Source organism: Simochromis diagramma, unplaced genomic scaffold (assembly GCF_900408965.1).
Source record: "Simochromis diagramma unplaced genomic scaffold, fSimDia1.1 OVJJ01000571.1, whole genome shotgun sequence".
Taxonomy (NCBI): Eukaryota; Metazoa; Chordata; class Actinopteri; order Cichliformes; family Cichlidae; genus Simochromis; species Simochromis diagramma.
This window is the reverse complement of record NW_024386885.1, coordinates 1920053-1944584: the sequence shown is the minus strand read 5'-3', so window position 1 is coordinate 1944584 and position 24532 is coordinate 1920053. Positions and strand designations below refer to the sequence as shown.

At 42.2% G+C, this 24532-nt stretch overlaps 1 protein-coding gene, 1 long non-coding RNA gene and 1 other non-coding gene across 3 annotated transcripts in view; 2 read left to right on the top strand and 1 right to left on the bottom strand.

The window, feature by feature from the left end:
- LOC120734608 (sodium/potassium/calcium exchanger 3-like) overlaps positions 1-24532 on the top strand; it is a 59418-nt gene that overhangs the window by 9149 nt on the left and 25737 nt on the right. The gene's annotated exons all lie outside the window — the stretch shown is intronic.
- Positions 1426-23060, top strand: LOC120734612. The gene is made up of 4 exons (XR_005696047.1): positions 1426-1437; positions 3653-3657; positions 15879-15889; positions 18278-23060. It is a non-coding gene; the product is annotated as an uncharacterized LOC120734612 (long non-coding RNA).
- On the bottom strand, positions 21694-21766 carry trnat-ugu. Its single transcript has one exon. It is a non-coding gene; the product is annotated as a tRNA-Thr (tRNA).

The window sequence follows — 24532 nt, the reverse complement described above, 5'->3', positions numbered from 1 at the left end:
AGTTCATGTTTGTATTTTATGATGTATTTTATGTAGATCAGTGACATAGTAAGTAGGGATATGAAGGAGACTTATTTAGTACGCTGTCATGGATGAAGCTGTAGTTTGTGTCCAATCGCAGACCTGCTATTATTGTTCACTGTAGTTTTTTTCCAATCATAAGGAATCTCCAAAGAGGACACACCATGTTATTAGCGGTGGGGCGTCGTGCTGTACCTGTAATGTATGTGAAAATAGTCCGCTGAAGGATAAGACGTCTGGCGAATGGCCTCAAGAGTTCACGAGGCTAGCAGTTCATGGTTGCATTAGCATGAAAAACCAGAATCTTCGCCAACTATCGGTGGTCAATTCACACTCTAGGAAATGAAAGCAGCACGTTTTGATGAATAGAAGAATGCAGACTGATGTTAGACACTTCTGGCACTTATAAATCTGTTACATTAGAAAATTGTTCTGCAGCCCAGATGTGGCTGCTACAACACACCTGACATCTGGCCCATGTTGGGTGGACCTGTGGATGAGGTAAGCCAGCCAGACACATGACTCAAAGTAGTCTGTAAAGGCCCATAGATAAGTATAACTAACTATATCTGCAGGCAGTGCTTGGGCCAAAAAGCCCATAGCTATCTTAGTACTAAGGAGGAGGTGATCACAACCACTCAAGATAATGTTTGTGATTCCAAGTGCCTATCAGAAGCAGCTCATATACAGTAAATTACTGCTCACCTAGCATTCTGGTGGTGGTGGGGGGTAAACAGTCCCAGGAAACAGGATTTCAGTGCAGATGTGAGGTCTCTAATCAGTTCTTATACCAAGCACTTTCTTAAAATGCTTGGTACATCCTTTTCATTCCGTTGTTATACTCCACACCTGAGCCAGTCGTAATAGAGACAGAGCCCGGTCCAGGATCTGAACACAGCTTGATCTTAGTAAGGGGATGCGCCACATGAGTTAGGGTTAGTTAGTTAGCTTGAACATGTTGCCATAACTCCACCACCACCATGTCTCCCTTGACTGATCTCGACAGCCCTACCAAGGAGTTGAAGCAGCACTCCAGATGTTAGCAGGCCTTCCAAACTGGGAAATCTGTCTCATGTTGCTCACCCATTCTTTCCGCTGTTTGTCTTCTGATCCAGGAAGACCGTTTACCTTTCTGCTTTTCCTTCAGAACAAATATAGCACCATTAACGAAGAGACCCTAGCATTGCACTGTGCAGTATTTTGATTTGTACAGTGCTGCACACACCTCTTTTTCTTCACATTTCCTTGGAAAATATTAAATGACTGCTGCAGTTTCTTCAACACGCTGTGAACTCTCTTGGGCAGCTCTTGTAATTTCTGTTAGTAGTCTTCAGGAATAGTTCTCCGGGTTTATCGTCTGTCAGGATGATTCAACACAATAATGTTAATGTCCGGGCTCTGGGGAAGTTTTTTTCTGTCAGTGCGTTTGGGATCCATCAGCCAGCTTTCACCACATGGTGGTTCAGAATCTGACTTTTCTGTGTTCACAATTCCTTTAATTTTGAAAAGATCTCCAACATCACTTCGTGATCACATCATCAACGTGACAGAGCCTCCACCGTGTTTACAGACGCCTGTAGACGGTCACTGTTGTACCTCTCTCCTGACCAAATCTTACTCCACTGATTTTAAGTCTAGTTCTTATGTCATTTGGGATACCTCCGGCTTTTCTCCGTTTCCTTTCCTGAAAAATGGCTTCTTGAAAGCCACCCTGTCATTGATAATTGATTTCTGATGAGTCTCTATTGAACAGTAGATGGATCAGTAGCTAGATTTGCTGCTATTTCTCCAGAAGATGGCTTTCAGATATTGTTGATCTGTGGTAGGTAGTTTTTAAACTTGATGCGTCTTCTTTTGTAGGCCACTTGTCCAATTAGACATTTTTTGTGATGTTTATGTGTGGACACAAAACTGATTCAATCCTCTGAAATCCTCTGAAAATGGTCAGGTACAAGGAGTTGAGGGAAAATGAGTGAAAAAGTAGACAATGTCTAAAGAAAAGATCTTCAGAAAGCTGAAAAACTATTGTTCAAGACCAGTTTAAGAAATAAAGAAAGTCTGGCTCCTTGGAATTAAAATATAAAGTTGTGAACGGGGGTGCAAAATACAGTATGTTAGCTCCTCTTTGCAACCTGTTGTTGTTTAACAGAGATTAGTGTGCTGCACCAACATTATCCCAAATTACAACTTAGACATCCATCTCACAAATGGTCAGGAAAATCTGGTTCCTGATAGGTTGGGCTCCACTAAAAACAGCCTGCTGTGGAAAATGGTTTACAGTTTCCAAGAAGTGAATTTAGACCCGTGTCAATGTGATGGAAATGCACTCAGTTCCTTGTCTCTGGGTAAAGTTCCTGTGGTGGAAACTGGGCTCTTCATAACTTGCATAGTCTCACATCAAAAGCAAAAATTTCAGCATTTCTGAGGATGAAAAGCAGCTGGTGTTTCCATCCATGTCATTGTGCAACTTTTAATTTACTATCGGGACTGGTTTTATTAACTTCCACTCAAACGGCTAATCAAGTGATCAGCTGGTTTCGTGTGGGATCGTGTAGCAGCTTGCACATGCATTTGTGCACAGCAGAGTGTGTGTGTGAGTTATTTCCACAGCTTGCCACAGTGTACAGCACAAGGCTGGCTGATGAGGAAGTATCCCAACATGAGCTCTGTGTTCTGGGAGGATGCAGCGCGGCAGAGGCACTGACTGATTGTTGCCTGAAATTAGAGACCTGCTGATCAAGTGCTCGAAAGATGATGGAGAGAGAGCGAGAGAGGCCCTCATTTGCTAATTTCCCCTTCCAGCCACACATGAAACAAGCTATCATACTCGTCATTACTTCTCTCTTCGTGATTTTAATTACGAGGACCCTGCTGCTTCTTTTTATTTCAGGCACTTGTTTATGCCTTCTTTCCATCACCACGCCATTTTTTAGTCAAGGGGAAAAAGAAAGGGAAGCACAGCCAGTGGCTGGTAGTAACGTTTGAGAATAATGTGTCACCTTTGGTAATTATTTCTTTGCCCATTTGATCTTTTTGGCCATGCTCTGAAAATATCAAGGAGAGTTTGCCTAGAAAATGTCTGTAGAGAGGTGGCTGTGTGTTTGCTGTGTAGGTGAGAACGAGCAGTCTTATTCAGAACGAGCCCTCTCTGTGCGGCTCCTGACCTTCCTTTTATCATGAAAAACAAGAGTGTTTCATTTTGGTGACTTTGCTGCCCAGATCCAGCCCTTCCATGCATGAATAATGACAGCCAGTCATTGCTGAGTCACTATTTGATTCAAACTAGTCTCAAACTTGCTTCTTGTTTTGGAGGAAGTATTTAATGGCCATGGACTGCATATAAAAGATGAGTTATTGCTTCCTGGTTTGAAAAGTACCTGAATACTTTCTCATGGCCAGCAGGGATCTATGGGAAACCAGGTTTACTGCTCACTCCAATCTGAGGGCCTCAGGAAACAATTTCCTGATGAGTTTCTGCTAGTCTCCCGTCTTACTGATTAAGATTTTTCGACCTCTTTCTCTTCACATTTGGTTTCCAAACATCACAACAACAAAAAAGCTTAGCTCAATGCTGTAAGCAGGACCTTACTAACCAATGGCTTATATGGGGTTGTGAAGGTAGCAGTCAAAGCTGATGTCCAGACATCCCTCAGCCACTTTTTCCAGCTCTTCTAGGGCAACACAACGACATTCCCAAACCAGCCGAGAAACATAATCTCTCCAGTGTGTCCTGGCATAGCGCTGAGAGGAGACCCTGCCCGAAACACCTCATCTAAGAGGCGTTCATCCAGAAGACGTTTTGTTCAGATATCCAAAAACCTCAATTGCCTCCTTTTGATGTTGATGAATATGGGTTCTACTCAGAGTCCTCCCAAATAACCAAAGCGTATTTCTTCTGCTTGTATCTCCACTCTATTTCTTTGGTAACAGCTCAAGAGCTTAGTTAAGGTTAGGAATGTGGACTGACCAGATTGACACCTTTTTCAAAACCTCAACATCTCAAGGATACTTGCGGGTGAGTGGGAGTTCAACTAGTCAACTAGTGTTTTGGGGTTACTGGAAATACTTTCTCACTTCACTTTTTTAACAGCTCATCCATCCGGATTTAAGTATTAAGTTTGGGGTGTGGCTCCTCTGATTAAATATGGCTCGACACAGGCAGCTGTAGCCTCTACCATGGATAAGACCAGGCAGGATTGAAGGAGGTCTGCACTTAGAGACCATCGAGTACAAAGTGGCTGCATTTTACTTTGATGCCCCTACACCTATAGAGGAAAAGAAGAAAAGTCCACCTTAGAAGAAGTAAATGGGCAACGATTATCCGCAGTAAATCTGAAAAGATGTACGTTTTAAGCTCACGGCCACGAACCCGCACGCTCACATGCACTTCATCATGCAAAAACATCCCCACAGCTTTTCCTTCAGTTTGCAGCACATTAGCAAACAGATTGCTTAATGTAACCCCCCTGAGCATCTCTGTGTACAGTAGCATTGGCTGTGTGATTAGACAGAGCGTCTGGGTACCCCGTACACGTGACTGCTCTCTCCAGGGGTCTTTCCCCGGTGGCTGTTATTAAAGTTCCTCTCCACTCAGCTCAGCTCAGCTTCAACGCAATGCTCCATTTTAGGAAAGGAGGTTGCTATGACTTAATCAGGGCTTCCCTGTGAGAAATGTGCTGTGTGTGTGTAGATGAACTGTTAAGAATAGTATTGATTAATGCGAGGGTGCTGGCCCTGGATTCAGCAGCGAGGAGGAGAGGGTGTGCTGTTTTGCTTAGCGTGTATGTGCACATCTGTGTATGTTCACAGATGTGCACATACATACACAGGGGGCTGGAGGATGCCCTCACTTCACGTGGGCATCCTGCAGCTTCCTCCCCACGTGCCAGAGGTAACTGAGTAAGCATCACCACAACACAGCTGATGAATTAATCAAGGCAGAATCCAGTGATTTCTCCTTTAATGTCTAACAAAAGCCCTCCAATCAAAAGCAAAACTGACCCAAAGAGGAGTGATTTCCTCAGAGAAATCCATTGTTAAAATTACATTAATAACTGTGAGTGGGTTGCATATTAACAGTTGCAGATGGAGGCAAAGTTCTTTCATAACTGCCTAATGTGCAGATTGGGAAAGTCATCTTGTCTTGTTATTGCAGGAGCTCCGTGCTCGGGGGAATAAGACCAATCCATCACAGCAATTAGCTGAGCAGAAACTACCCTCCACATCAGCTCCTCCTGGTTCTCCCTCACTCTGCTGCTCCTGCACCTACAAAACTCATCCAACGTTACATTTCATGCCGTTTTCCTCTCACTTTGATTGTGTTCATCCGCTCGCCACGTGTGGAGGAAATCTTACTCCTGCTGAATTATAGAGCTCAGGTTGTTTGCCAGCAGCGAAAGCGACTTGACACACCTTTAAAGATTCATCCTGCTGGTTGTGACTGCGACTGAGCAATGTTGAGGCTGTTTCCTGAGCCACGAACATCCCTCTTTACTGTCGTGCTCCCAAAGCTCCCACGTAAAGTTTTGCTCTGAACAGCACACTGGGTGTACAAATAAACTTCTTACAGAGCTGTTGGTTCTTTGATGTGCTTCAGTTGTTAAAGTTTGGGTATTTTGGATAAAAGCTAACAGAAAATAAGAAAAAGTCCTGGACTTGAATCCTGATGTTGTAGTTAAAGTGTTGCTGTTTTACATCCACAGGACGCCAGGAGATTTTTAAGGGGTTTTGGTGCTCTGGGGTAGATCCTGAAGTCACTGCGCATATTACAGATCTCATCTGGCCTATAAAAACCTTGGGATCCATCAAATATACCTGGAAATAGCAGCTGGAGGAAAGGATGTCAGGAATACCATGTTTAGCTGCTGTCGCTGTGGGACTATTGGGATGGATGGATGGAATTCCCTAATAAAGAAAGTAGTTCTCCCTCATTTTAAATTGGTGTGACACTAACAAAGACTCGTGGTTTGCAGTAAATTTAAAAACTGACTTCTGTGGAGACAGTTTTGAAGCCAGGCGGCGTGTATGTGCCACACAGCAGCACCTAAAAGATTAAAAGAACAGAGAGTGTTTGATAAGGTGTTTGATTTGCTTTATGGGGATGAATATTTCAATCTGTCAGATTGCCTTTTCTGAGGATGAGCTCTTCACACAGAGATGCCAAGCGACCAGGAGGCTTTGATGATGACTGACAGATCCACGGCTCCCGAATGGTAGAGCTGGCAGTTTCAGCTCTACCAAGGGAAGCATTTGTAAACAGCTAAACTGAATTATTGTCCTACTGAAAGAAAGAGAAGTGATTACACGTAAACATAAATAACAGATGGATGTACAGCTGATTATAAAGTCCTGTCTGTTCATAGCTTTGAAACATCAGCCAGTGAAAACTGTATCTGGTTCCTTACATGTAAAATGCTGGAGATTAACTGCTGATTGAAAGGGTGTGTGTGTGTGTGTGTGTGTGTGTGTGTGTGTGTGTGTGTGTGTGTGTGTGTGTGTGTCATAGCTCCATGTGGCCCAAAAATTGGAAGTTTATTATACTTATGGGGACCAAAATCCTGGTCCCCATAAGTTTGAAGACATTTTTGAGACTCAAAATGTGTCTTTAGTGACGGGGTTACACGTGGTTATGGTTAGGCTTAGAGTAGGGTTAGGGTTAGGCATTCATTTTTGATGGTTAGGTTTAGGGGAAAAAACAGGACATCAGAATATATCGTCAGAAATAAATACATCATTAAAATCACAAGTGTCGACATCATCAGATAAAAGGCTGATGTGCTGCCTCCGACCTTCGTATGGTTACTTGAAAAAGCCTGAACAAGAGTTTAAACAAAGTAAAGTTGTAAAACAGTTCTACCTAAGTCATAGTACAAATGTACTTTTACTATACTATGTACTATATAGTATTATCTACTATACTGTGATCCAAAAACCCCAAATCGCATATACATAATATACAACTATACATGCATCTAAAGCATAAATAATTCTGATGCACAATCATATAAATATACTGTTTGTTCAATTGGTTAAAATGAATTTATATAAATGACTGTTGCAGCTCAAGATGATCGTAATCAAGGAGATGCTGCTAACTATAAATAATAATACAGTGTGTTATATTTTTGCATTTATATTTTTAAAATCTACAAAGTAACAATGAAAGTAGTAAAAAGCAGAGTAACATAGAGCAGTAAATGTAGTGAGTTTAAAAGGTCCTATCGCTGCTCTTTCAGGCTTTTGTGACCAAGCCTGAAGTCATTGTGGACCAAGATGAAATATTTTTAACTTGCACAGATGCAGATTGACATCATGTGGCACCAATTCAGTGAAAAAAAGTCTTTGCATAGACTTTGAATGTAAATGTGTTGCACAGAAACTTCACGTCACATTTGTGGTGAATGCACACCAAAGACCCTGCCTTTATTTAGTCTTTCTGGGACTGAAACACAATGAATGAATGATATTTAATGTAAAGGCGGGACTGTAAGGAGCTTGGAAAGAGAACCGACTCTACTTCTTTGAGTTTCTTAAAGACGTTTCAGCTGAGAAGCTTCTTCAGTTCTAAAACCAAATGCTGGGAGTTGTCCCTTCACACCAACGATTGTATCTCATCACGTCAGCCAAGGTGTGAAAACCTCAGCAGAGGTTTTGGGTGAAACCTTGCCTCAGCCTATCATGTGATGTATTGTGTCGAAAGCTCCGCCCTCTGTTCAAGGATGGTTGTTCACAGCGGACATAGATGGCCTCTTTCAGTCCTCTTTCAAGCCATCTGTATTATCCATCCAAAATGTGAACATTGGCATCCTGGAAAGAGTGACCTTTATCCTTCAGATGCAGATGCAAAGGTCGCTCTCTTGAGAATGCCAATGCTCAGATTTTGGACGGAGAAGACAGACGGCTTTGAAAGAGGACAGAAAGAGGGTGATTTTCAAACTGAGCATCAGAATGGGAAAGAAAGGTGATTTAACTGGATTGCTGTGGTTGTTGGTGCCAGACAAGCTGGTCAGTATTTCATAAACTGCTGATCTGGGGTTTTCTTGCAGAACCATCTCTGTGATTTTCAGATAATCGTCCAAAGAAGAGAAAGTGTCCAGTAGAATGGCCAAATCGATTCAAGCTGACATGAAAGCAAAAGTAACACAATTCACACAGCGTCAGCAGAACTGCACAGCACAAGACTGGAAAAAGGTTGCCTAAATAACAGTAAAGAGAATAAAGGAGCTATTGAAGCACGTTTCTAAATACTTAGAGAATTTGATGGCTTCCGTGCAGAAGCTTCTGGGTGACTTCACTCAGTTAGAAACCCTCCAAAGCAAAGCTGACTAATTTGACCACAGCACATCTAATGCTTTCACTGTGTATTTTTTTAACTGCTTGTGAAACTCTACCTGTTTTTATCGAAACCCGGAGCTCGTTTAAAAAACCACAAAGTCCACACAGAAGCGTCCTGGCAGGGTTCAGACCCTTGACCTGTTTCCTTTGAGACAACTGTGCCAACCACTGATCCACCGTGCTGCCTGTTGTGTTATTAACGGCAGAAATGTGCTATAAATTGAAGTAAAGGAGGTAAAACACCGCGAGATGCCACATTAAACGTCAATGAGATCAGGACTGCAGAGAGGTTCTGCCTGTCGAAGTGTCCAGCAGTTTACTGAAAACTGTCAAAAGCGATTTCCTTCACGCTTCCTCACAGGCGTGCAAGATGCATTTTGGTGTGAAGCAGTGAACTTGATCTGAGCTTTTGTTTGTTTACAACAAAAATTCCTCAGGGTACCTTTAATATTAGATAACATCTGCCTCCGATGGGAAATGAAGTGACACACATCTGTAATGCAAGACAGTCAATAAAGCAGAGTAATAAAAGAACCCCCAACCAACAGAATATTTACTGTACACTCAGCTGATTGTGCGGTTATGTTAATATACTGTCGAGAAAACCCGGGTGAGTCAGATTGTAATTAAAAATGAATAAAAAGTGTTAAAAAGATTCAAGAAGTGAAGGAAAAGTGCAGACGGTGTAAATGTGAAAGTTATTGGTCTCTAACTTTGGATGCAGTACTGTGTCGCCACAGATGTGAAAAGATTTTCTATTCAAAGCTAAGCTGCCCTCCTGCTGAGGTAATGGGAATGTGGGTACAATCTCCTCCTCCAGTCACTCATAAGAAAAATGTCAGCACAGAACTAAAACTCTTCAGATGCTGTTCTCGTGGTGCCTGCAGGTTTATCGAGAGAGGACGAGGGTTGTGGTGAAGCTGCAAACACGTGTCCCCTCTCCAGTGACTGATCACGGGAGTCAACCTGAATCTCAGAGTCTGTTGCCTTTCGTATGTACGTGTTGTCAGTTACTGTATGAGTGGAGTTTGAATCGCTGCTCTCATTCATCTGATCTAAATGCAGCAGTTTTGCCATTTTTGTTCCACAGAGATGAGTCACGAGGAGGTAAGCTCCAAACAGACTGAACCTAACCAGCTCGCTGGGCCGCCTGTGTTTCCATGGTGATATACACTGTTTAACAGTGAGTCACCGTCAGTATGCCCAAACTTTGCACCGTGTTTGCACGGATTGATCTCGTTGACGTGACATGAAGGGATGACGCTGGATTTGGCTATTTTAGAAACCGCAGGAACCAAAAACTTTCAGCTGGTGCCACCTCAGTGAAGAGATCTTCTGTGCCAGAGCTGATAATTGGCGCCTTCACAGAAACCGCCTTTGAGATTACACCATCATCTTGTGATTTCTTGTTTCATTTTTTTTTTGCATCAGCTTTATACAATACATACTGATAAAAAGTTTCAAGAGCACATCCATGAAATCACAAGCCACTGTGGATTTCAATATGCCCACAGACAGTTTAAATGGTGGGCGGAGCCACTGTGACATCACCCACTGGTTTGTAAAATGCTGTTTCAAAACCGAGGAGGAGCAAAATCAGCTGATCTCAATGCCAGCCTACGTCAGCTGATGGCTCAGGTGATATGCTTTACCCTGCCTGCAGCTGCTGCACATCTGCAAACCACTTTGCAACCCTACACCCCCTCAGCTGTTCCTATTCATGCTGCTTCAGACTCAGTCAGAAATGTTCTCGCTGCTGGGACGGGCAGGTCCCAGAGCAGACCCACAAAGCCAAATATAAATTACTGCAGCCAATATTCTTTTGATTATAGTGGTCCTGACTGACTTGCAGCTTCATTTCAGCTGTGCTGGCATCGTTTCTAACCGTAATAACAGCTTTGTACTCGCCAAGTTAATCACTGAGATCTGAGAGGACAGTAACAACAAACAAACAAACACAAGCTGCTGGGTTTACTTCAAGAAATCATTTATTTCAGTCCAGTGCAGACTTTTATCGTAAGGGATGATGGTGCAGTGGTGATTTTTGCAGCAGATTAAAACTAAAAAAGTGATTTGTTTCCCAGCTTGTAAAACCTCTGATGTTTTTTTTTTAACTCTCGTCACTTCATGATGGGCTCTGATGAATTATTGCAAAGGGAACTTGTTTTTGGGTTTGATCCGTCAGTTATCTGCTGAACTAAACCATAGAGAGCCTGACGCAGCTTATCTTATTAATGCAGCAGATTTTTACTAATGCTCATATTATATTTCAGGATGTATTCTTTAATTGTAACAGCAGGTTTAAGGTGAGGATATTATCCCGTCCTCAAGAAATACATCAACTTAAAACATAGCTGTAGCAGAATAAATATAGAGGCATTTGTTATTAATACAAAGATTTGTCATGCTCAGACCATGCATGCCTGTAACATAAGTGTGTGTTTGTGTGTGTAGATGTTTGTGGAGACACTGTGTTCATGCTACAAACAACGCAGGAAGGGCCAAAAAGCAGGAGCCCTTAAATGTCACACATTACTCAGCACAATAACCACGCTCACGACATGCGATGTGTCAGCCCACATCATCATCGCCCACTGAGCATGTGCAGAACAGGCCCCAAGCTCTCCACGTGCGCTCAGCGTACACGCGGGATGTACGGGAGGATGAGCCCTTACGTGTCCCCATAAGGTGGGAATGAAACTTTAATCGTTTGTTTCTTTATTTCGTTGTTTCGTGCCGCGATGCCTCTGCCTGTTGTCCTCGTGAGTGCGAGATTCCATTAGAGCAGGTGACAGCGACCGTCACTCTTCTTCGTCCTGTGTCATCATTACACTCTTCCCAACCTCAGTCAACTTAAACTCCCAGAATGCCTTGCTCCAAGTCATATGGTGCAGCAGCTAAAGTTAGGCAGCTATTTTAAGGATCTGTTTTTCATTTAAAAATGTTTTCTCGTTCTCACCCTTCCAGTTTTTTCTGTCACAACAGAGATGCAACGGTTAAAGCCACATTTCAGTGTTTTAGTGAGATCGAGCACACTGCTCTCCTACAGAGAGCTTCACAACCCTGAGCTGTTTGCATTTGAAAGAGATGACTGTGTTTACGCTACAGCTGAGCGGCTGTGCATTTCACAGTAAATATTAGCCCTTTTTTTTGTTTTTTTGTCAGACGATTGAGCCACGCATCAGTGATCTTATTCCCTTCAACTGAAAACAAATATGTGTTCACGCCAGCTGTGACATGGTTAGTTTTTTCCCCTCTTTTATTTAGAGATTTCTCCAAAGAATAGCTCAAAGACAAAGCTGATCAGATGGCATGTGTAGCAGTCTGTCTCCGCTCGCGGCGTGCTCCGTGTGGAGTATCTCGTGCAGGAGGCGGCACACAGGATGGCCACTCTCGCCAGCTGTGAATACACTGGACTGTTACCCTGAGCTATTCTCACATCGGCTCAATATCACATCACACAGATGATTTTTTTACGATTCTTGCAGTTTGAAGGGACGTTATACTGTCATTACTGTTATTATTTTACAACTTTTATTCTTCTGGCTGTTTGTAAAATATGAAATGTTTTAATGCCATTATAATAAAGATAGAAAATCACACAACTAAAGGATAAATTATCTGCTCTTAGGCTCTCCTAACAAAAAGCACTTTAAAAAAATAACTCCAGTAGGACTTGACCTTTAAACTTTGTAGCACAAACGCTTCTTCCTTCATACATTTGTTTAACTGCTTATCTAATTCAGCCATAAAAGGCTAGCATGTATCCCAGCTGTCATAGCATGAGAGGCCGGGTGCATCTGGGCAGGTCGACCACAGAGCTGACACAGTGAGAAAAGAAAAACGTTCACACCTACAGCCAATCAGCCCAGAGAACCCGGAGAGAACCCACACAGGCACCAGCAGAACATGCAAAGTCCACACAGAAAAGCCTCAGCTGGCAGGTTTGAGCCAAGATCCTTTTGCTGTGAGGCGACAGTGCAATGAAATCATTGTGTGCCTGTTATGCTTTTATTTTAGATGCATTTCCCTTTTTGTTTAACCAGAATAATACACCAGAATGAGGTCTCGTGCTGGGTTGAAAACGTCAGGGTACCAGTTTATACACTGGGAAAAACTGTGCACCTGCTCTGCATCACGTGTTTTCTCATGACCACATTTATTTCCACTACGTTTTGCAGTCGTTGCAGGACTCTCTTGTGGGTTTTTTGTTCTTTTTTGCATTATTTCCTCTTCAGTGTGGTCAGTGCATGGGTGGTGCTTGTGTGTGTTTTGTGTTTGTTGCACAAAATTAAAGAAAGGTTCCCATGAAGAAGTTCTGACTGACTAATGATGGAATATGTATCATGTGATTGTTTGTTACCGTCTGGTATCGCTGTCAAATTTCCTCTTTATTCAACATCATAACTTCTTGTTGTAACTCTTCTCTAATCATGTTCCTGTAAAGGTTGAGCCATCTTATCTTTGTTTGCAGATGTTAAGAGTTCATGTTTTTGTTCACTGTTCACTTTTTTTGTGGTTTTCAAATTGAGCAGAAATTTCTTGGGTTGTCAAAGTCAAGAATTCACATGATCATTTGTAAAGCATCGTGAATCCGTTTCTGATGAATCTGTCTGTATTCGTGAGTCATATTCTACAGGGGACTTTATTCATGCAGTAATCACTCAAAGTAACCCCGTATAGGTGTGGCGGTCTCTCACGTTTCTTGAGCTGAATCATTCCCTGCTGACTGGCATTCTTGTGAAGTTTTGGGAAATAATGTTGAAGCGATCTCCCTCTATCAATTCAGAAGTCTCATGAATGTTTTTTGTGGCTGTTGTGGTCACGTTGAAACAGCCACACGCTGTCCTGGATTGTTCTGCATGGTTGAGGATGCGGTAGAGTCCCAGAAGTGCTGTTTGAGGTAACAATATGCACTACTTTAAAAACATAAACACATTCACACCAGAACAGCAAGTGCTGAGCTGAAAACAAGCCTAAAGCAAAGGTAAAAACCTACCAGCTCTACTCCAGCTTATTACCCGTTTATTGAACCACCCAAACTGTGCACCTGCTCATCATCACAGTTTTATTTCATTTTTTTTAAACTGGCCACCTAATCTTTTAGTCAAACAGGAACAACTCAGTTTAGACTCCTTCTTCAGTCCTCACTGCAACTATAGACCGATGTGAGTCTTTACTCTACATACATGTGGCTCAGACCAAACACCTGTTGACTGGTTTACAGAGGAGGCCCCGGCACTCTGTCTGATTATAGTGAGTCTGTGGCAGTGCAGCAATATAAAAAGTCAAACCAGGGATTGTTCTTTCCAATAAGTCAGTACTTTGATTTTCTATGACTCACTTTTTGCTGGTCTTTAAAACTGTATCTTTAAAGGAGCAAATTGGTGAGGAATGTTTAAGATCAAAAACCGGGGTTTTGAGTTTATGGACTTTGAATGCTTATTAATAATTTTCTCTAATTTTCTCTTTGTTTGTTTAAATTTTCACTGTCACCTCTTTACAGAACATAACTAGAACTTATAACTAGAGTTTCTTAGTTTGATCAGTTTTTCTCTGTTTTCTTTTTGTGTCTTTTCTCTGTGTTTCGTTGATTTCTGTGTCTTGGTTAGTTTTCCTGTTTAGTTATTGTTACTTAATTGCTTGTCTTCTACGGCTGGTGTTGTTTTGCTTTTACCCCTATGATTGCGTTGATTGTGTGCACCAAGAGGTTAGCAAAGAAAAAGTGGGATATAATGAAGAAAATAGGAGTACTGGGAGGTTGGCAAAGGCAAAAGGAAAAGGTTTACAGTGTGTTGTATTTGAGACTGGAATACTAGGGAAGAAGAAAAAGATGGAAGGAGTACTTTGAGGAAGTGTTGAATGAAGACAATGAGTGAGGAGGATGGATGGAGGAGAGTTAGTGAGTCAGGAGAACTGAGCATTAGTACGGTGGAAGTTGGGTGTAGTAGCAGAGAAGATGTGCTGCTCTTCACACCTCTCTGTGGAGTGAGTTAGTGGGGAATTCATTAATGGCATTTTTACGTATTATTCATCTTCGGTGCAGCTCTGCAGACTTGCTAATGGAGATCAACTGAGGCATTATTCTGCATAAAATTGTCACCTTAGTAACCACGTAAACGTTTTGCTAAATGACAGTCTGATCAGAGTGAATAATTCATTGTGCAACAAAGTGAGAAAAACACACAGGTTACAGACTGCAGAGGATTTCACTTATGCAACAAAATATCACAAAATCTTGTCATCGGAGTCTTTACATCATCGGTACTATACAGGTCACCGGATGTTTAGGATGGGTTTCACAGCTTCCAACAACTGCTCACTGTGTCAAGGCAACACACCTGACAATCACATCCACGCTCTTTGGTTCTGTCCACCAGTTCAGAGACATGTGAAGACAAAGTTTAAATGTCATTTCAGACACTGAATGTTGGGGTGGGTGTAGTTTTTCCTCTGCGGTGGGGTCGGGTGTCCCGCCCCATGCTCTGTGGTGCTGCTGCTGTGGGCACCCCTCTGGAGGAGCATGGGCCCCCTGCCCTTGGTGGATTCCCGGGAATGGGGGTAACGATCGGGGTCAGCGGGGGAGCTGGGAAGGGGTATGGTGTTGCTGCCCACCTCTCAATTTTAAATACATGTAGACATTGAGGGTTCTTAGGAGGGGCCGTGGGGTGGTCTGCTTGTCTCCACCCCAGAGTAAAGGGAACCATCTCCTGGGTCTGCAGACTGGTTGGCCCTCTGGGGGTGATGGTACCTGGACCTGGGGGTATAGAGTATGTGTGGGGAGTGTGGGTGTGCGTACAATGTTCATTTCTGTGTGTCTTTGTATATTTGTGGATGAGGATGAGAATGCATGTTTGTGTCTGTGTCTATATTTCAGGTCAGGTGTTAGACTCCACCTCTCTTGGAACATCCCCCCCCCCCCCCCCCCCCCCCCCAACGTGTAGGGGCCTATCTCCTCTCACCACCCTCCCTGCCAGTGGCAGATGCCCCCACCTGCTGGTGCGTTGGTGGTTCTCTGTGGGTTGGATGCTCTAGTATGTACTGGCTCACTCCTGGTGGCTGCTTGGTGGGGACTGGCCCCTTGGCTCTGTCGGGCCCCTTTGGGGGTGTGGAGGGCCCTCGGATCTTGGGTCTCTGGGCCCAAGCCTGGTCTACTCTGGCGTAGTCGGCTGGTCACCACAGCCCCCTGTGGCTTCTGCACCATGGTTGCTGGGTGATATCTTCGTATGTTTAACTCTATAAAAGGATTTCTTTTTTTATTTCAAACTAATTTTCACAGTGAATAAAAATTGGGACCACACAAGACTCAAGTCTTAGTGTCCTGGTTGAAAGTCATGTGGGCTGGAAACAGTCATTACACTTGCACTGGTAGGTAGAAGAAGAAAAAAAGATGATATGATTCTTGAGCTGGAGGACGTTTTGGTCCATTTAATTAACACGGACAGGATTTGGTCCAGATTTGGTCCAGACAGCAGGCTGTCCATGTTGGGCTGAACGATTTAAGCAGATTCTTTAAAAAAAAGGAGAAAAATGTGTGGCCAACTGCCACACTTCTTAGTTCAAAGAGGATGGAGTTCCCACCTTGGGTTGGAATGAGTTGCCTCCGTGTGTGGAGGAGTTCAAGTATCTCAGGATCTTGATCACAAGTGAGGGAAGAGTGACGGGCAGGTTGGTGTCTGTAGTGATGTGGACACGATAAGGGAACTGAGTGTTGAAAAAAAAGCTGACAGAATTGAGTTTCCTCCAAGAGGTGGCTGGGCTTTCCCTCAGAGATAAGGTGATGGTCTAAACCTCAGCCTTTCAGGAGGTTTAGACCATGGAGATCTGGCTCTCCAACATCGAGATCGAGACCCAGCCACACATTCATCACTTAAGTAGGCGATACTTCATCACCTGCTGCTGCTCTTTGTGGATTCAGCCAACTGAATGCAACAAGATATAGACAGATGTTACATGAGCCATCGTGGCTCAGTTTCCAGTATGAGCATCAACACCTTAAATTCAGTTTGATGTCTGCTACCCATGATGCAACACTGACCTTGAACATCACAGCTGGTCTGCACCAGTGAAACAGACTGCTTTCCTGCAAACTTCACCACAGCGTTGCAAACTAACCAGTGTTGCCTACGAAAACTGACCGATCCTTTTCATGCACACTTTGAACAACGAAAAAGTTTGTTTTCATGATTTTTCACAATATGAATAAAACCTTCATGCACATGTTCAAAAAACACTCAAATGAATGAGAACATTACATGAATGAATTTACAGTTTAGCAAATGTCAGTGAGCCGTTCCTACTTTTAAAAATAGTCTGTTTTGAAAAAAAGGTCAGGAGTAGAAAGTACAGATATTTACTTTAAAATGTCAGCAAAGTACAAAGTATTTGTTCTTCGTTGCTTCCTTAGAGTTTCCCAATATTAGCTGGAGGTGTTTGAGGGAAACAGTCTGAACATCGATTGCTGCTCAAATTAGGAACCAAAGCTTAATAAAAGCCAGAATTGAAGAACTTGCTCACTAGAACAGTAAAGTAATCCAAACAGGCAGCAAAACTCAAATGTTACAAGAAAAACTCGAGTTAGTGTTTGTGTTCTTCTGGATATAAACTAAACAGAAATCTCTTTGGGTCAAATTTCTTACAATTTTGCACACCGAGGGAGAAAAAGTACAGATAACTCAACGTGAGTAAACTCCAAAAATTTGTATGAATTAAGTCAAGCAAATGACCTCGCCAGCTGTTTGTTCATGCTGTCCATCTGCTCTCTGGTCTGTGCTGCTCTGCTGCCTCTCAGTCTGTCATTTCCACACACACAGAAATCCTCTCTTCAGCCTTGGCTCCAGAGGTCGGTCAGGTCTGTACCAAACTGTATAATATGCTCAGTCATCAGAACAGCAAAACAGCATCTGCACACACACACAAACACACGCGCACACGCAGTGCACTTCAATCCAAATGGGAGCCTGGCATTCAAATATCCGAATTCCAAATGCAGTTAGACAGCCCCCTCTGCTTATCATCTTACACCCCCCCCCACACCCGCCAAATCCAGCCAGCCAGTGCCTTTGCGTTTCCATGACAACAGCCTGAAACTATTATATCATCAGTAAGAAGGGAGCAGCGGTGGAATTTTGCACTCATGCTCACAAACTCGAACAATTTTTGCACCCACTTCCCAAAATGCTTCCCCATCCCCTGCTGAAGCCTTTGCTACACAAGGTTTTCTTTTTCAGGAGATGTGGCATCATCACCTGGTAGGAGTAGGTTTTGGGGAGCATTGTCCTGTCAGGTTAAACCTTACTTTAAGGAGGCTCGGCGCATTCACTGAAGTGTCCCTCAGTTTGGGATTAACAGCAGAGATGAAGCCAACACATGAGTGCCAAAGTCTGCAGATCATTTGCTGTCAACTTTTTCTAACACAGAGAAATCTTTGGAGAGTAATTATGCAAAAAATCAGTTTTAATGTATCTTTTGGATATTTTAAAACTGAGTGAGTTGCAATTCAGCATTAAGGCAGAAATACTTGTGTTTATACAGTCTTGAACCAACATTTAAGAGCATCTGAAAAATGGCAAACAAATCGTATTTTGCATGGTTGGATCTTAACAAGGTTCCAAGTACAGCTTCAACATGCAACAAGAAGAAATGGGAGTGAGGCAAAACATTTTTTAAGCATGTAATTTATTGAAAACAGCGCTTAAACTCAAACAGGCTGTTTTACAGCTGATCAAAAGTTTAGGACCACATGCCTTTAAAAGGCCAAACCTGTGCAAAAATGTGGATTCATTGTCATTTCTGTCACTTAGTCACACTGTCATGACGTTCTGGTGTTAAAGGCAAAAACAACCATTCCCTTTTCGAGCGTGGTTGATAAACACAGCACGCCATCTCTGCTGAGGTGGGACGCAGTAAGACAGTCATTGAGAATTTCTTAAATGGTTTTCAATGTTACTGGCATGACAAGCAGATCCCAACTGAGATGTTTTCTATGCGCCACAGTGGAGGGGGGCGCCATAATGGTCTGGGGTGCTTTTTTCTTCAGTGGAACAATGGAGCTTCACGAGATGCCAAAAGGCCACTGGCTATGTCTAGATGTTGCAGAGAGCATCCCTCATGACTGAGGGCCCTCATCTGTGTGGTAACGACTGGGTTTTTCAACAAACGCTACAGTACACAATCCCCGCAGGACAAGGGACTTCTTCCCGGAGAATAACCTCACTCTTTTGGACCATCCTGCGTGTTCCCCTGATCTAAATCCAATTGAGAACCTTTCGGGATGGACGGCAAGGGAAGTTTACAAAAATGGACAACAGTTCCAGACAGTAGACGCCCTTCGTGCGTCCGTCTTCACCACTTAGAGAAATGTTCCCACTCAGCTCATGGAAACGCTTGCATCAAGCATGCTGCAAATTTTTTGAAGTGATCAACAATGACGGTGGAGCTACTCATTACTGAGTTCGTGTTTGGAACTTTGATTTCTATTTTGGGGGGTTTATGAGGTTTTTTTTTTGAGGGTGTGGCCCTAAACCTTTGATCAGCTGTAACACAGCCTGTTTCAGTTTAAACATTGTTTTCAATAAACTGCTCTTGGAGCCTTGTTAAGATCCAACCGTGCAAAATATGATTTTTTGCCATTTTTCAGGTGGTCTTAGGGTGCCTGGAAAATAATACCGTATTAACATGTTGACATGGCAAGAGTGCATAACCTCAGACAGATATACACACGTTATTCAGCTTGAACTGACTAGACGATTGAAAGTTACACTGACTTCGTAGTTCACAAAGTTATCATGATCCCAGTCATTTTGCAGAAAGAACAGGCAGAAATTCCCATTATTTCATCCACAATACGACTTTCTTAGGATTTGAAGTGTGCAGTCAGTAGAGGAAGCATTGCATTCATGCAGACACTGCCATGTAGCTCGACTGGGCTCGACTGGATCAAGCAGCAACTTCTGGGTCTGAAAAGTGAAGCAAACATCAAAGTGGAAAAACTGCAGTTCTTCTAGTGGCCACTGGGGACTCCCATGTTAAAATGTCCAACTTACTGCCTGCTACAAAACACATTCTACCCTCCTCTAAATTCACCCTTCATTCACCCAGAAATATTTTTATTTGGATGCTGTTAAAGCTTAAAGTTGGTGCTGTGACAATTTCTGCCACTTTCTATCTGCTAATTCCAGTCAGCGAGCTGAACCTGTCTGTCATTTTTGTGACACTGGGTTCGTTTCAAACATTTTTAATGTAATTATTTGACAAATAACATGGCTGGCTGTGAAATTCTAGTATTTTTCAGTCTGTTACTTGCTAACTAAACTTATTAGCACTCCACACTCTCAGCCAAATGTGACAGCATCTGAAAATTAAGTGAACATCCAGCTGTTGCTGCTGATTAGATCTGTGTAACTAAGCTATGCGTGTTATAGCTAATGATGGCATGAGATGAGCGAGGCAGTGGTCCAGAGCAGAAGTGGTGAAGGAACACAGTCACAGTTGGGGCAGAGACTTTCCTGGTTGCTTTTTTTATACTTCACCGGCAGAGATTTCAAGAAGTCCCCAAAGACTTCAAGCTTTACTCCACCTTTCAAATTCCAGCTCCATGCTGGTTATAAATAAACATGAAAGATGGAGAAGGTGGGGGTAAAGATGGTGAGCGTGGACGTCCACTGGGATTTGTACAGTAGATGTTTGAAGGAGAGTTCCAGGCCAAGATATCAGCGCATGCCCTCACACTTCACCTCCTCTTTGCTATTTCCCTTTCTCTATAAATAACACACACACACGGTTTGTTAGTCAGTGCAAGGTCCTCAATGGTGCTGAAATCACGAGGCAGCCGAAAAATTTGAACATTTAGTAACAAATATATCTGATTGCTTCAATGGTTTGCCTTCTATTACAGCATATCTTCTATTACATGGCATCTGTAGACCTGTTAAACTTTTCTTTATTTTATTTTGTGCACGGCTCCAGAGATGGAAATACTCTACTCTTGGCTCGGTGTTATGATCCCAAATATGATCATCTCAGGTTCCTGTTTAGAAGTTCTGTGTATTAAGAGCAGCCAATCAGGAGAAAGCTGGCTTCAAAGGAGGGGGAGGAGCTAAAACTGTTAATTCCACACAGAGGATAAACCGAGTGTCCCAGTATAGGATAAATAATGTTTATAATGTTTACTTTTAATCTTGCAAAGCTGCTCTAGCAAAGTCCAAGAGTGATGCTGAAAGTGAGCAGAATCGCACCCCCAGTTATGTTGGGATAATTATATTGGAATAATTTACCTGATCCAAGCTCACTTTCCAGTGAACATGTGCAGACTTTAATGGCTAAAACTCCAACTGTCCTTCCAGTCAGTATAAAGCAGCGTAATTACTACCGTATGTTTGCAGAGGGTGATATCGCACCCACAGGGGTGATTAAGATACCCCTGACCCAAGCAGTCACATGATTGCAGACGTCTGTGTCTCTCTGCACAGAAGGGTGTTCTGAGCTTGTAAAGGTCAGTTTGAAAATCACTTTTTAGACCAAAGTTCTGCTTTCAAACCAAGAGTTGACTGAAGGTTCGTTCACATAGCATCCCATCTTCTTTTAACATCAGTCTGTAGACATCTGAGAAAATGTTGTTTTATTGTTTTTCTGATACAGGATTCTAGCTGCTCAACAGTCCTGGGTCTTCTTTGCTGTATTTTTCATTTCATGATGCTCCAGATGTTGTCAGCTGGTTAAAGGTCTGGACTGCAGGGAGGCTTTTCCAGATGTGCAAGCTGCCAGTACCAAAGGCACTGATGCACCCCCATCCCCACGCCCAGAGTGCTGATTACAAGCTGGGTTGTCTCTCTTCTTTTTGGATGATCTGATATGGTGGTGGAACAACATAGTAAATGTTGTTCCAGGAACAACATTGCAAGTGACCAATCACATTGTTGTGACGTTATTCTTTGGCGCGCCAAGCCATTCGTGCATTTATGAAATTCCAATGTTGCAAGGACAATATCAATTCTGCTTAGCGTTTATTAAAGGGTTAGGGTCAGGGTCCGTTGATTGGCAGACAGAGGTGGTTTCTCACAGCTTAAGTACAGTTTTTTGTTTTACGGCGGTTTTTCCCGAAGTCGCAAAAGTATGACGTCACAACATTCTCATTGGTCACTTGCAATGTTGATCTGGGAACAACACCAACACGACGATATCAGATCGTGCCTCTTCTTTAGTCCAGAGGATGCAGGTTTCATGTTTTTTATGTCAGTACATTTTAAAGGAGTGATCCTGAGTGCATGAAGTGATTCAAGATAAGATAATATAAATCTTTGTTAGTCCCACATGTGGGAAATTTGCTAAATGTTTTACAGGCCCCAGCGAGATTTGAACTCGCGACCCCTGGTTTACAAGACCAGTGCTCTAACCCCTGAGCTATGGAACCTTGACTCTTGGACCTGAGCCTTGCTTTCCATGACAGAATCAAACCTGCTTTCTAATCTTCATTTTCAACCTTGTACCTGGTGCACAGAGAGTTCTCCACATTCTCTGAATATCTTGATGATGTATTTGTTGCCCCGTTCCAGCTTTTTTGAGACATTTTATTTCCATCAAATTATAAATGAGCCGTTCTATACCATGTGAATAAAATATGGGTTTATAAGAATTGCAAATCATTGCATTCTGTGTTGCTTTACATTTTCAACAGCATCCAGATGTTTTGGGAACTGAGATTGTATTTTATATCGCTTATTGCAAAGATATCCTCTGTTTATAGAAGCAAACAAAATCTACTAGAATAATGGAATATTATACCAGGATGAAAAGATGAAGCTATGTAACAAGTGAAACATGTATCTCATAAACGTAAATTACTTGAAAGTATTTGTATATTCTAAAAATGGGTATCTGGTAGTAATATTCTGATTGTGTGGTCGCAGGATCAGATTGTTATCAAATTTTACAAACAAAGACTCATACAGTTGCTTTGTTTAGTGCAGTAATATGAACACTGCCTTGCTGTGTAAGAGGGGACTTGATAAGCAGCTATTGTTTGTGCAAACGTAATCATTCGTCCACCTACGGTTCAGTTTCCCCCGTGATGTCGACAGAAATTTAACAGGAAAAGTAATGTCAGGGTTTGAAACATGTTTGCTGGGAATTGTACACGGTCAGGGGTTGCATTCAGTACCAACCATTACAGTGCTGGCTTCATTATTCCTTAAAGAGCCGTGTCTTAATTTAACAGCAGGTTTTTTCACATTAAACCATCTCTTCTAGCTCCAAAAATATTTGGAGAGTAATGATGCACAGAATCAGCTTGTGTCAGTTTTGTTTCTTTTAAAACTTTGTGACCCGATTGAACATTAGTCGTGCATTCAGCTTATCTCAACTAACCACCACAAAATCATATTTATACTGGTCAGAAAATAATGCTGTTTTTGTGTTAACATGTTGGCCTGGCAAGAGTGCATAACCTTAGATAGATATGCAAAGGCAGATTATTTAACTAGAACTGACTACATGATTGAAGTTACACCGACTTCTTAGTTGACAAAGTTATCATGATCCCACTCATTTGTTTGCAGAAAGAACAGGCACAAATTCCCATTATTCCATCCACAACAACACTTTGTTTGGATTTGAAGTGTACAGTGTGCTGAGGAAAAAATGCATTCATGCTGATGGTGTAATGGAGCAACTGGATGTGACTGAATCAGGCAGCAACTTCTGGGTCTGAAAAAGGAAGCAAACAGGGAGATGTCAACAACTGCAGTTCCTGTAATGGCCACTTGAGGCTCAGTAGCTACAGATGCTGGAGTCAGCGGCATGCAAGTATAACAGACAGATGTCCGATTACAGCTAGCTGGGCTGATATCTGCCCTCTAGACCAGTGGTTTTCAAACTGTGGTACTCGTACCACTGGTGGTACTTGGGCTCCATCTAGTGGTATGCAGGAAGTCTCCAGATTAAATAATATAGCATGTTCTGATGAGGGATTTCTGAAAAATTCAAACGTACAGCTCTGTTATCACTTCCAATATAAATGAAGACAGAAAACTAAACAGCAGTGACATTTGTAGGGTTACTGAAGTTGGGCTAGCTGGTATATAATGATGTGCTATGTGGTGGCTAGCTATACAGCTATGTTAGCATAACATAAAGTTTTTTCCACTCGATAAAAGTTAACTTGAGGGTTCCCGATGGTTAGGGACAAATGCAATGACATGGCATACTGTAAACGGACCAAACTTCAGTCAGGAGAACAACTGAGATAATCCATCCACAATACGAGGTTAGTCATTAATATACTGCTGCATGGGCGGGGCTGTAGTTGCGTAAGGTTTTAAAAACTGAGCTTTAAAATGAAGAGTGGTAATAACAACAGGCCCATAGTGATCACTGACTGTTTTTATGGGCTTGTTCATCTTAAACAGAACAAGATACAAAGCATTAAAACATGTTAAATACACAACAGCCTTAATGAATGCAGAGTAGTTTGGACCTGGAAGCAGGATTCATCAGGTCATCACTTAAAGACCGGATATCCCACCTGCTGTGAATGTTTTATTGCAGTACAGTTGGTACAGGCTTTGTACGTCTTTCATGTACAGTCTTTGCATTTGGCCGGTTAAACACTCAGGTAAATAAGTTACTGAAATATACAAGATATAAGAAAACAGCAGCTCTGATATGTTATTATAATCAATGCCACTTTTAATTAGGAACTCAGGATGGGCATAGGCTTTTAATTGTTGTTTACTTTAACTGCATCATTGTTTGCATCAAAATGAAGGAACAATTCAGTGCCTTTGCTTCCATGTTAGTAATAATGATTGAATCTACTCCTCTCCTAATGGTAACTTTAAAGGTCCATTTGTTTCATGTTACAATATGTGTGAGAGTAAAAACACTTAACACTTAAATATTAGCACTTTATTCATTCCTTTTATTTTCTTTCTTGAAACATAATATTTGATGATATTGTGTATGATATGAAGTTTTATGGGATTATGCTTTCCAAATATTTGTTTACTTAAAGGGGTTACGAGACATATGGATATATGACACAACCATGATGCATTACACAAGGAAGAACTGAAGAGGAGACAGTCTCTGCTGTCATTGCTGTTAGCAGAGAGGATCCAGAAGAAAGCTAGGAAGTGCAAATGAGAGTCTGTGCAGGGAGAAGATGGATATACTACGGTGC